Source organism: Carya illinoinensis, chromosome 3, assembly GCF_018687715.1.
Source record: "Carya illinoinensis cultivar Pawnee chromosome 3, C.illinoinensisPawnee_v1, whole genome shotgun sequence".
NCBI lineage: Eukaryota > Viridiplantae > Streptophyta > Magnoliopsida > Fagales > Juglandaceae > Carya > Carya illinoinensis.
Genome location: NC_056754.1, coordinates 38,803,555 through 38,818,015, shown reverse-complemented (window position 1 = coordinate 38,818,015; position 14,461 = coordinate 38,803,555). Strand labels below are relative to the sequence as shown.

At 39.7% G+C, this 14,461-nt stretch overlaps 1 non-coding gene across 1 annotated transcript; it reads right to left on the bottom strand.

Moving 5' to 3' along the window:
- Window positions 1-4,217: 4,217 nt before the first annotated feature.
- LOC122305882 lies at window positions 4,218-4,325 on the bottom strand. Its single transcript, XR_006241311.1, has one exon. It is a non-coding gene; the product is annotated as a small nucleolar RNA R71 (small nucleolar RNA).
- Window positions 4,326-14,461: the final 10,136 nt, after the last annotated feature.

Here is a 14,461-nt window from a genome sequence, read left to right as displayed (position 1 = left end):
CAAAACTAGAGGCGGTGCCCTTGAAGACTGAAGAGCCCTCCCCGAGGCATGTCGTGTCCAAGGAACTAGTGTTAGAGGAGCAAGCACCTGAGTTAATGGAGGTTGATACTGTCAGTGAAGCCCCAAAGGTCCAGGCACAGGCCCCTTTTCCGAATCCATCTGGGACACGCCTGGGCCCTCGTGGCAATTGGTGGGTGCCGGTCCATCCTCCTATGCAGGGACGGGGGGAGCCTAAGTGACAGGTTTGGGCTTCAAGAGGGCTCGACCTGAGGTGATTGAGCAAGAGGTATCTTTTGTTCTCACTTCATTCTACTTTCTAAAATTTTTCTCTTTCTAACACTACTTGTGACATTGGCTACTTACCAATTGGCCAACATGATTGTTGAGTAGCGTGGAGAGCTCGAGGAGGAGAACAAGGCGCTTCAGTCTCTGGCCCTCCTTGCTCGTATGGAGGTTCGCAAGGCGAACTGAGAGGTGGAGGAGTTGGCCCTTGAATGCAACAACCTGATAGAGGACATGAACACTCTAAGGGAGAGCAACAGACTCTTACGGGAAAGGGGCAAGGAGCTTCGAGGTGAGGAGGCTACGATGAAGGATGAGCTAGCCAAGATAAGGAAGGAGCTCTCTCGAATCGCTTTAGATTGCAAGTGTCTCTAGGACAAGTGTGTTGATACTCAGTGGGACTTGCAAAGGTGGGAGGAGGAATTGTAGTCGGCCTGGAGGGGTCTTCTCGAGCTAGGGAGGAGAGGGATCAACTGCTTAAGGAGCATGCCTCAAACACTAGGCGACACTCGCAGCTATTGTCCAGGCACTTTGAGCTTAATCGGGCGGTTCATTGCCAGAAAGCCCTTGTGCAGCGACGTGAGGCCCAAGCCCTCAACTTCGAAGTGAAGTTGGTCATCATGAAGAACACCATCTTGGCCCGAGACATTAAAATCTTAGCCCTGGAATCTAGTCAGGTGACCAATTGCACATACTAGGGGTGGTCATGTCCTAAATCAAGAGTGACAGAGCCATTCAGGATGAAGGTTAGGGATATGGCTACAAGGAGGGTCTCAAGCGGCTAAGGGACTATATGATAGAGCATTATGGGGTGGACCTTAACACTTTGAACCTGGCTTCCCTTGAGCCTGACCCCAAGCTTACAAATTCGTCAAGACTCTTAGGAAGGATGTGATGTCGCTCTCCTTTCCGGAAGCCCCTCCTCTTCCTTGATGTTGTGATTGTCCAAACTCCATGCCTTTTGCTTGTGTTTTTTTTTTCCTATTCTCTTTCTTCTCTTTTTTTTAAGCTCAACGGGCCACGATGTAACTTCATCACATGTATATATGGACTTTATGTATTTTGCATGTGCATTTCTCTTATCTCGGCCTTGATAGCCGAGGAGACAACGTCATCACATGTATATATGAACTTCATCACTCGAGCGATGCCGAGGAGACAATTGACACCTTAGTCCCGATAGTCGGGACATCAACTATCTTGATCACAATACGTTTGGGAAGGGGAAGCTTTTCTTGCCTCGAGGTGGCCTTTACCAACTAGTCCGCCTTTTTATTTTCTCCCCTCGGGATTTGCTGTATGAGGAAGTAACGAAAGAGGTCACACTCATCGCACACTTGCTGGAGGTACTTTTTCAATTTCTCATTTTGGTGGAAAATTCTCCCAACACCTGGTTGACAACCACTCGGAAATCGGCATTTACTTTGACTTATGTGGCTTCTAGCAGCTTGACCACTGACATTCCTGGTAGCAGCACCTCGTAATCGGCTTCATTATTGGTCGTCTTGAAGGTGACCTTTATTGTGTAATCATGCTCCTCCACGAGCTCGATGAAAATTTGCACCCCTACACAACCTCTTGCTCGGCAAGATGAGCGTCGACGTAGACTTGTTAGGGCTTCCCCTTGGGGTGCAACTCGTATTTCCTTTGGAAAATTGGTGAACTTAGCCATAAAGTCCGCTAGCACTTGCCCCTTGATCATTGTGCGGGGAAGGTACTCTATATTGAACTCACTCAGCTTGATGACCCATTTCATTAGCATAATGGACACGTCAGGTTTTTGCAAGATCTTTTTGAGGGAGACATCGGTGAGCACCTTCATCCGATGGCCTTGAAAGTACAGTCTTAACCTTTTTGTGGTGACCACCAATGCAAATGCTAGCATATCTGTTTGCAGGTACCTTGCTTGGGGTTGAGTGTGCGAAAGTACACTCTATATATCCTATTATTGGACTAAAATGCTAAAATGTGAATAGAAATCATAGGAATTAATGTGTATTCTTAAATTAAATTTCTATTTACGTTAGGATACTCCTAAGCAGTTTTTTTATGTCTAATTTCAGAGTTTATAAAACAGCAAGTCAAGCCCAGTCAAATTCAAAAGAGGAAATTCATGGGGTTTGAGAGCAATTTGGAAGAAAAGAAAAAGAAAAAAATCACAAAATGAAACCACAAGAAGTCCAAGTCCGAAATTCGCTAGGAGATAGTTTGGACATACTTTAGTCTTTTGACTGTATCTTTTTACTCACATATCGGATTGATGCGATTCTTGATGCATTGGAAATCTATCTTAAAGGGCTATAACTTTGTCTCTAATAAGGATTTCCAAATTCGAACTCCTGAAAGCTGTACGTGGCTGCCAAGATAAGTCTTAAAATTTAGGCAATTTTTTTATGCGGAAATTAAGAGGACATTAGGGTTTCTTTCTTACCCTATATAAGCATATCATTACCACGAAATAGAGGGGAGGAAGAGGCACAAGAGACAGATCTGAAGAGAGGAGAAAATCACTTCCATGGCCACCGTTCGCTTCAATTTTCTCTGAAAATTTTTGTTGTCCAGTATATTTATGGGTAACTAAATTCTCTAGTAGGGTTAGGGATGAACTTGCACATTAGATGATATTTTTAATTTATTCTTAATTCATGTATTTGATTTTCAATTTCTAAAACTCTTTTGTTTTATCATTCTCAATTCATCGTTGATGTTTTATTCTCCGAATAATCATAGAATTTATTCTGTTTATGGATTCAGTCATGCTTTTTCTATTGAATGGATTAGTTCTTTGATTATGTTTTGATCAATTATTTATCTATATTGATTTAGTTTTTTGCTGCAATATCGCTTCCTGAGTATATTATCGTCATTGGATTTTATCAATAGGGGTAGTAATTCACGTTTTTTAAAAGTGGTGAATGTTTTTTCAAAGTATTAAATTTTATTTAAGTCTGATTTATAAATCTATACCTTCCGATTGGGAATTGTGGGAATTGAGTTCCTAATTGAGTTATCCAATAAATTAAGAATAATTAAAATACCAGATTTGTGCAAGGGATTCCCGACGCTCCACTGTTTGTCAAATTTGAGTATTTTATCTGTTAATCACTTTGCTTCACTGTAATTTACATTTAAAATTAATTTTTTTTCTCTATTACTTATTTAATATTTTTCTTTAGTTTCTTTGTTCCTCTTGCTATTCTTTTAATTTGTCTCCCTGTGGAATCGACACCCCAAAGCTGTACTACAACTACCGCATTATTCTATGGGCGTAATCAAATTTTGGCGCCGTTGCCGGGGAGACGGTAGAAGAATTGTGAGATAGTTTTTCTTTTCAACAGTTTGTAAAGGCGGTAACTTCGTTCCCTATTTTAGCTTGCTGCATCTTTTTTTTTTTATTTTCTTTTTCTTTTTGTAGTTTTTTTAGTGTTGCATTTTTCTCTTCCTTGCATACACAGGTATAGAGACGCATTGGGTCGATTTGCTTGTAGACCTGTGTTAGAGTCAGAGTTTAATTTTTCTGATCATTTATTTGATAATTCTTCTAATTCTGAGAAAATGAGTAAACACGAAGATCAACCCACTAGGACCCTTCAGGATTACCTCCACCCTACACGCACAGCCACACCATCATGCATCATGTTTCCAGCTAATATTCGCCAATTGGATTTTAAAATATGGATGATACAGTTACTCCCTACTTTTCATGGCTTGGAAAATGAAAATCCATATGTGCACATTAGGGAGTTTCAGGAAGTAGTTGCGACTTTTCATAGTCAAAATGCAACTGATGACATTGTGAGACTTAAGTTCTTTTCTTTCTGTTTGAAAGATAGAGCTAAGAGTTGGCTATACTCATTGAGATCACGATCTATTGGGTCATGAAATGAGATGACTCAGGTCTTCTTTAATAAATACTTTCCCCAACATAAGACCAATGCTTTAAAAAGGCAAATCTCCACCTTTGTACAAAAGGATAGTGAGACTTTGTATCAGTCTTGGGAGAGATTTAAGGAGCTATTGAGTATGTGTCCTCACCATGGATATGAGAATTGGCGCTTAGTGAGCTATTTTTATGAGGGACTTACCCCTAGAGAGCGTCAATTTGTGGAGATGATGTGTAATGGTGAGTTTTTACAGAAAGATCCTGATGAGGCCATAGAATACCTCAATGAGCTTGCTGAAAAAGCTCACACTTGGACTGGACCTAGTGCTACTGAGAGCACAAATAGGTCACGACCTGCAGCAAACCTAAATGGTGGTGGAATTTACCATCTCAGGGAAGAAGATAACCTAAAAGCTAAGGTTGAGATGCTCACTAGAGAGCTAGAGGCGTTGAAGACTAAGGACTTAAAGCCAACACATGTGGCTAATCATGCAGAGCCTTTTGGACAATGTTTTGTGTGTGGTGGGGTAGATCACCTTGCCCAAGAGTGTCCCACATTTGCTGAGATGAGAGGGATGTATGAGGAACAATGTAATGCCTTAGGTATGTACATGAAGCCTGTTGCACCTTTCTCTGATACCTACAATCCTGGGTGGCGTAATCACCCCAATTTTTGGAAGTCTGAAAACCAGCTGCCTGCACAACCCCCTAGATTATATCCTGCACCATATCATGCACCTTCATCTTCTAGGAGTCCTTTAGAAGAAACTTTGCATGCTTTTATTGAGGCACAGAGTAAAACTAATCAAAAGTTTGAATCTTTGATTATGCAGGTTGTTGAAGAAAACAAAGAGATAAAGAGTCATATATCCAAGATAATGAGCTCCTTGAGTGTGAATGAGCACGACAAGTTTCCTTCTCAAGCTCAATCCGCACCCCAAGGTCAGCATATGGCACAAAAAAATTTAAAAGAAGTCAATGCCATTATGACAAGAAGTGGTAAGTCCTTACACATCCCAACAACTGATAAGCAAGAGGATGTTGAAGAGGAACAAAGCAATGATAGCACCGAGTTCTCCAAGGATGCCGAGGTAATCAAGAGTCCAGTTAAGGTACCATTTCCTCAAGCTTTAAAATATGGTATGCGAACTTTGGATCCTAGTAATGATATCTTGGAGAACCTCAGGCAGGTAAAGATTAACCTTCCTCTTTTGCATGTTATTAAACAAGTTCCCACTTATGCAAAAGTTCTTAAAGATTTGTGTACAGTTAAGAGGAAGCACCATGTTAAGAAGACAACATTTCTGACAGAGCAAGTTAGTGCTCTAATTGAGCAGTGAATTCTTCCTAAGTACAAGGATCCTGGTTGTCCAACCATTGCATGTAATATTGAGAATCATGAGTTTGGGCAAGTCTTGCTAGATCTAGGAGCTAGTGTTAATTTGATGCCTTATTCCATTTATTTGCAGCTTGGTTTGGGTGAAATTAAGCCTACTTCTGTCGTGCTTCAGTTGGCTGATCGTTCAGTTAAGAAACCGAGAGGGATAGTTGAGGATGTTTTGATCCAAATTGACAAGTTTTATTATCCTGTTGATTTCTTAATTTTAGACACTCAATCAGTTGTTGAGTCTAACTCTAAAGTTCCTCTCATATTAGGTAGACCTTTCCTTGCTACGGCTAATGCACTTATAAATTGCAGGAATGAGTTGATGAAGTTATATTTTGGAAACATGACCATGGAGGTCAACATTTTCCATATTGAGAAGCAGCCAACAGATGACGAGTGCCACCAAACGTATATGATTGATACACTCATTGACAAGGGAGTTCACACAATTCATGATTTTGATCTCCTTGAATATTCCCTTGTGAATTCTGAGTTTAATACATCTATTAGTGATTCATCTAATGTTATTAATATTTGTGCTGTTTTTGATGAAACTCAGGATTATGGCACACAGGTTTGGTAACAGAAATTTGAGGAGTTGCCTAAGAAATGTGGAAAACAGATTCCTGTAAGTATGAAAGCACCAAGAGTTAAATTGAAATCTTTGCCTAAGTCTAAAGTCTATAAGGTTCAAATGAAAACGTTTCATGGTAAAAATATTCTTAGGAAGAGGTTTAAACCTAACGACCGAATATGCTTATATGATTTTGGATCTCACAAGCACAAAGGAAAACTTCGGTTTAGGTGGACTGACAAATTTCTAGTGAAAAATATTTTTGTAAATGGGGCGGTAGAAATAGAAGATCCTAAAGATGGCCGAATCTTTAAAATAAATGGTCAACGCCTTAAAATATTAATTGATAGGCAAGTTCCGGAAGTGGAAGACATTCCACTTGTGGATCCAGTCTATCAACGTTGACCACACTACCAAGATATGTGTTTCTTTATTTATTTTATTTTGCTTTGTTTTGTTTTTGTTTTTCCTTATTTTCTTTCTTTTCCTTTTTGTTTGATGTTGTTTTCTTTGTTTTTGATTACAAGATAGTTTCATTTCATCATTTCAGATTACCATCTTTGGTGTTTAGTGAGCAACCCACGTCACTCATCAGGTGTATTATATCATTTTCAGTTATTCCCCATTCAATTTTGATTCTTAAACATTGAGGATAATGTTTCATTTAAGTTGGGGGGTGGTGGTGCAAATTCAATATTTAAAATGCTTGTTGGAACTCTGTGGCATATTTTCATGTGTCAACTTTTTTTTTTAATTTGCATCACACGTGCATCATTTTCACATGTGTACTCATTCTCATTCATAACCATCTTCGTGAATTCACCAAACCCACCATAATCAATTTTGCTGAAGCATTCACAGAACCCTTAATGCACTTATCCAAGTTTTGTGGTAAGATGGTGGTTTGACACATGTAGCTAGAGAACTCTTTTGCTTAAGTATTCATGTGGGTTTGGAGAGGATTAAGAGCATACAAATGCAGTAAATTGTGATAAGCGTTCATTGATCTATTGAATTGGGCACTTTTTTTGAGAATATCATTACATGGTTTGCGGTACAATGGTGAATATACTTGGGATATGATGAAGGTCAACTTAGGATTAACGTTTGAGCCTTTCAAGCTATCCTTTCCATCATAGACCCCTAGTAGCCAACTTTGAGCCAATAAACACTTGTAGCTTTTTCTTTTCATATGCCCATATCATCCATGCCTCTCCACATTGGAGTATAACCTATATACAGATTTTCTTACCCTTTTTACTTCTAAGTGTATACTAGATATGGAATTTTTATTTTCTTTCTTTAATTTTATTATTTTCAATTAAGAAGAAGAAGAAGACGACAAAAAAAAGAGAAGAGTACAAGTTGCAAAGTGTTTAATTGAGTGAGCTTCAAAAAAAAAAAAAAAAGAAGTTGGTAGAGATGGAAAGAATACAAAAGTGGCATGTGTTTGTCCATCAAATTGTTGAAAACAAAAAAAAAAAAAAGAGGAAGAAGAAGGAAAAGCATTATTATTTGATGATCTGAAAAGTTGGAGAGTATATCAAGTGAGAAGTGTGGTCTATTGAGATATTTAATAAAATTTCCTTTGTATGTACTTGGAAGTTTTTGAATCCCTTTCATTATTTTTTTTATATAACCCCAAAACCAAGCCACATTACAACTTTTTTTGTTGACCATTCTGATCCTAAGTAAGCTGTTGGAAAGATTGATGGAAGTCTCATTTGTTAGTGTTCCTATCATACGATCAATGTTTATTTGTTGCTTGTACATAATTGCCTAATTTTCCATGAGAGTGTGTATACACCCATTGTCAACTCCATAGAGAGAGCCTTTACACGAAACACTATTATACCCGTGAGTTATGGAGTTGAACCTTTTGCTTAAGATGTTCTTGATGTTGCATATGTCAAGGTTAGTGGTACGATGGTTATGGCTTGGAGAACACACACACACTCTATGGATTGCTATAGGTGGATTGATCTTGATGGGTTATTGGATTTCTTAGATTGTTTTGATATGTGAATCTGGAAAGTGTGACTTGATGGCCTTTATGTATGATTTTCTTTGGTCTCTTTCGTTATTTTGACATGAAAATTGCTAGGGACTAGCAAGGAGTAAGTTGGGGGGGTGTGATGAGTGTGCGAAAGTGCACTCTATATACCATATTATTAGACTAAAATGTGAATAGAAATCATAGGAATTAATGTGTATTCTTAAATTAAATTTCTATTTACGTTGGGATACTCCTAAGCAGTTTTTTTATGTCTAATTTCAGAGTTTATAAAAGAGCAAGTCAAGCCCAGTCAAATTCAAAGGAGGACATTTATGGGGTTTGAGAGCAATTTGAAAGAAAAGAAAAAGAAAAAAAAATTACAAAATGAAACCACAAGAAGTCCAAGTCCGAAATTCGCTAGGAGATCGTTTGGACATATTTTAGTCTTTTGACTGTATCATTTTACTCACATATCGTATTGATGCGATTCTTGATGCATTGGAAAGCTATCTTAAAAGGCTATAACTTTGTCTCTAATAAGGATTTCCAAATTCGAACTCCTGAAGGCTGTACATGGCTGCCAAGATAAGTCCTAAAATTTAAGCGATTTTTTTATGCGGAAATTAAGAGGACATTAGGATTTCTTTCTTACCCTATATAAGCATATCATTACCAAGAAATGAAGGGGAGGAAGAGGCACAAGAGGCAGATCTGAAGAGAGGAGAAAATCACTTCCATGGCCACAGTTCGCTTCAGTTTTCTCTGAAGATTTTTGTTGTCTAGTATAATTATGGGTAACTAAATTCTCTAGTAGGGTTAGGGATGAACTTGCACATTAGATTGTATTTCAAATTTATTCTTAATTCATGTATTTGATTTTCAATTTCTAAAACTCTTTTATTTTATTATTCTCAATTCATCGTTGATGTTTTCTTCTCCGAATAATCATAGAATTTATTCTGTTTATGGATTCAGTCATGCTTTTTCTATTGAATGGATTAGTTCTTTGATTATGTTTGGATCAATTATTTATCTATATTGATTTAGTTTTTTGCTGCAATATCGCTTCCTGAGTATATTGTCATCATTGGATTTTATCAATAGGGGTAGTAATTCACGTTTTTTAAAAGTGGTGAATGTTTTTTCATAGGGTTACATTTTATTTAAGTCTGATTTATAAATCTATACCTTCCGATTGAGAATTGCGGGAATTGAGTTCCTAATTGAGTTATCCAATAAATTAAGAATAATTAAAATACCAGATTTGTGCAAGGGATTCCCGACGCTCTACTGTTTGTCAAATTTGAGTACTTTTTCTGTTAATCACTTTGCTTCACTTTAATTTACATTTAAAATTAATCTTTGTTCTCTATTACTTATTTAATATTTTTCTTTAGTTTCTTTGTTCCTCTTGCTATTCTTTTAATTTATCTCCCTGTGGATCGACATCCCAAAGCTGTGTTACAACTACCGCGTTATTCTTTAGGCGTAATCACTTGGGCTCTACTAAATGCCTGACTCTTGTAATAGACGGGCTGCTGTCCTTCCTCTACATCACAGATTAGCATGACAGACACTACGTGTGGTGATATGGCTAGGTACACGGTCAAGCTTTCACTTGGCTGAGAAGCGGCGGGTGGGCCAAGTACTCATTCGGTTCACCGAATGCTTGTCATAATCGGCATCCCATTCTCGTGGCTTCCTTAGGACTTTAAAGAAGGGAAGGTATCGGTCAGTCGATCAGGCGATGAAGTGGTTTAAGGTTGCCACTCTACACTTCATTCCCAATTTCTTTGGATTGGTCTCGATCCCTCGTTCAGAGACCATGAAGCCCAACAACTTGCGTGACTCCACTCCAAATGCTCACTTAAGTGCGTTGAGCTTCATTTAGTATTGTTGCAATATTGTGAAAGCCTTTTGAAGGTTAGACAAGTGTTGTTCGGGTCTCTTGCTCTTCACCAGCAGGTCGTTCACATACACCTCCATGTTCCAGCCAATCTGTTGCTTAAACATCCAGTTGACTAGCTACTGGTACATGGCTCCTGTGTTTTTCAAGCCAAATGGCATAACTTTTTAGTAGTAAAGCCCCCAGTCGGTGACAAAGGCCGTCTTCTCCTAGTCATCTGGGCTCATTTGGATCTAATTGTATCTTGAGTACACATCCATGAAGCTGAGTAGTGGGTGGCCCACCATTGAGTCGACTATCAAATCAATGGGAGGTAGTGGGAAGCTGTCCTTTGGGCATGCCTTATTCAGGTCTGTGAAATCGACGCACATCCTCCACGTCCCACTCGCCTTCTTGATGAGCATGACATTGGACAGCCACTTGGGATAGTGGGCTTCTTGGATAAACCCTACTGCAGAAAGACAGTCCACTTCCTCTGCTATAGCCGTGTACTTTTCTAAGCTGAAGCTCTGACGCTTTTGCTTGACTTTCATGGTTGTGGGGTCTACGCAGAGGTGACTCTTGATGAACGAGTTGTCGATCTTAGACATCTCGTTATGACTCCATGCAAAAACATCCTGATGCTTGACAAGGAGTTGCTTCATAGCTTGCCTCAATTCAGCAGCCATTTTGGTCCCTAATCGTACTGTGTGCTCAGGCTTATGTCAGTCTATGGTGAAGGATGCCCTCTTCATCTTTCTCGCCGAAAGTTATGGTGGCTCCCTCCACGTGTTTCTTGGTATTGGCTGTAACTCTCCCTGTCGTGAACACTTCCTTGTACCTAGCTCTTTGGGCATGAGCCCTTTAAGTCGAAGAGGTGGGGCCTCCCCACACGTATCCTCCTACAATCATGCTGATCTAACCTACTAGGCTGTTTGTCCTCATTGGGCTCCTGCACTACGGCTCCTTCAGCCCCCCTTCTGGCCCTTTGTCTCCTTAGGCTCCCACTCTGCCGAGGCTTCGGGTGGTCATTTTCCCTTCGTTCCGACCGTCCGTTTTCTTAACATCGCTGGTCTAGTAGGCTCCCCAGCTCTTCCATCCTTTGCTTTAGTGTATAGTAGTCACCGGTACAGTGCTGGTCTATCCAGTGGTAGGTGCAATACTTGTAGTCACCGCGTGTCCAAGCCAATGCTTCATTCCTTCTCTTGACATCCTGCGTACCCTTCTTGTTCCCCTCGCAGTTTGCCCCGTGACTCACTCAAAAATGAGTAGCACTAAAGCTATCCCAAGTGCAGGAGGATGTCGTGTAATAATTAGGAATAAATTCCTAGATTGTCTCCTCAGGGAAAGTTACTTAAAAATCAAACTCGTTGAAAAATGTGAAAAACTTCACAAAGAGAAAATAAAATGATGGTATGTGCAATGGATGGAAAAGGGTACTAGTCATGGACTAGATTCATGTTTTTAGATTTTGATTGTCGGATTGGAATGTAAAGGACTAATAGATTAAACTCAAAAATTAATAAAACTGAATTAAGAATTAAACTAAATTAGAAAGTAATTGACAAAACATACACTGAAAATTGAAAAGCCCCAAAATCATTGTTCTAGGGTTCATCATTGTATTCAAATCACAAATTCTCAAATTAAACCACCGTAATTGTAATCACTATTAAAATGAAAGTTTAACGAAACAATAAAAATAAATAACATGAATTAAATGAATAACAAATAAATTACTCAAACATCTAAATCAAAATTTTCCAAAATAATTCAAAAACTTAAAACTGAAATGAAATAGCAAGTAGGGAATTGAAAAGATCAAGCCAATTGAATAGAGATGAAGATTCGAAGCGGTGGAGGAGGCTGAGCTGCAGTGGCAATTGGACCCCTCAAAGAGTTCTTCAGTCTGCTGCAGTGTGAGTGAATGATCTAGTGAAAATTGTGTAGCTGCGTCAATGATCGATTGTATGAATCCTCCTCTCCGAATCTGAACGAAATTAATGGAAAAATAAATTCTAAGTGTTTCTCTAATCAAAACAGAGTTTTCCAGGCCAAAGGTCACCCATAAGATGTAAAAAAAAACATATATATACTCTGACGGCGGAATAAACCCTGATCTGTAAAATATGATATTCGCTCGAGCGGAGTGTCGAGTGAACATCGAGCGTTCGACTCTGCCTAAGTTAGCTCGAGTGGCCTGTCGAGTGAACATCAAGCGTTCGACTCTGCCTGAATTCGCTCGAGCGGAGGCATTTGGCCGCTCGAGCGATCTCTTTTCCCGCAACTCGCTCGAGCCCACTGTCGAGCGGAAGTCGAGCGTTTGAATCTGCCTGACTTTGCTTGAGCGGCGGCTTCATAATCCATGTTAATCAACAGTTGATATAATTAGAGCATAAATTCATGCTTTTAATCAATTAAAATTACAATTTTGATTTATTCATTTTTTCATATAAAACCAATGATAAAGTAATGAAAGAATTAAGATATATTGGTTCTAAAATCATGAAGAATGTAAAAATTCAGCTCAATCACCCCGCCTTTATGCTCTGCAGCCTTCTTGTTTACTTGTTCTACCTCGATCCTTTGAGGGGCTGTCTGGGCCTAGAGTGTCTTCTCGGCATTGATAAAGTCATTAGCTCGGTCCATGAACACTCTTAGCGTCGTGAGGGTCCTTCGTGCTATCTCAGTCATAAATGGGTTTTGCGGCCAAATCCCCCCTAGCTAGGCTACCAGGATGATCTTTTTATCTTGGTCGTTCGTGGTCATGCGCTCCCGATTGAATCAAGAAAGGTGTGACTTCAAGCTCTCGTCATCGCTTTACTTTACTGTTAGGAGGTAGGCAGCCCGGCGCCTCCTTTTCCTTCTATCAAAAACTATCCACAGACCCCCCTAGCGTGCAGGCGCAATGGGGTATATATATACCTGGCAGGGATGGTCCCCTAGCAAGCCAATCGTGGGAGTGTCACTCCATACCAAAGTCGCATCCTCTGCCATCTCCCTACCATGTGACAGGCCATCCAAGCCCGAACGTGGCGACCACTGACAGTCCAGGAGGCACTCGTGGTGTGCCTGTCTCCTTCTTTCATTAAATGCGGTGTGGTCTCACGTTGTGGCATGCCTATCTCTGCTCTCCATAAAATGTGGTGTGACCTTGGTTGGGAGCGCCCACCTTTCAGGCTTGTCCAGCTGCCGAGGTTCAAGGGCAAGGGTTGTCCTTAACCCTGCCTGCAGGGGTTTTTAGCCAGTAGTGGTGTCAGGCTTTCTGACTTAGGACCCTCGTCCCGCACGTGTCACTTAACTACTTCCTTCTATGCTTCCTGGGCTGGCCTTGCCCTTCTCAGCCTGGCCCATTCTATACTCTCGTTCCACTTTCATCTTGTAGAGCTACCCTTAGGCCTCTCGGTGCCTCGTGGGCTAGGCTCATTTGGTTTGGCCCAACACTGGGAGTGTCGCCTTTCACAATACTATTTATTTTTTGCATTTGCGTGAGCTTCTAGAGATCATTGGTGCTGAAGTAACCTCAGTCCATGATCTAGTTTAACTTATATTAAGGGAGAAGAACAGTAACTGTGGAAAAAGATTTCAAATGATTTGACATCTCATAAAAGCTGGAAAATTGTTGGTAAAAAGAAAGGAGTGGAGGTGCTAGAATGCCAACTTCTTTCTCATAAGCATCTCACCATTGATGGAACCATTTGGGCAAGAGGATGGAATCATGCATCTTGAATTTAATCTAAATGAAAGGACTAAGTATGATTGCAATAGTAATTTTTTTTTTCTAAGCAAAACAGAGAGGCGGGGTCGACCAGTGTAATAATTATTCTTGAGTGTGACCATAGGAGCTCCTCCCAGGTGCGGGCCCATTACCACAACACTCTCAAAATATTCAATTGGTCCAAAACTTATCCCATAGCTCAAAGGTCAGACTTTATTATAACAAGTGGTTTTAATTTATGTTTGAACTTGAACTCTTAATCTCAAAAATATAAAATATCAATTTATATCAACTGGGCTACAACCAAGATGGTAATTGCAATTGTAGTTTTGGTAAAGGAAAGCTACTTCTATCTTAGGTTTGCATGTAATCATAATAATTATAAAAGTAAAGGTGACAAGAGACTAGAATCTTATTGGGACCAGTGGGCCTGCATTGGGATGGACCGGATGGTGTATAAAGTTGGAAAAGGTGCACTAGGGGAGGTGGTGCGAACCTTCTCTTGGGGCAAAGTTAAAACCTATAGATAACAATTTTGAGGTTAAGTCCTAGGTATGGGTAATTAAGTTCTTATTTTAAGTCTTGTTTAGATAGTGAACAATAAATGAAATTAGTTAATTGCTTGAAGTGACGAAGAATCGAAGTCTAGGAATAATGCCAAGCTGGGCTCTTGGATCTCAAAGGTGCAGGAATAGGGGTTTCTAGGCATCGTACTTAAGAGCATTTATATTGATCT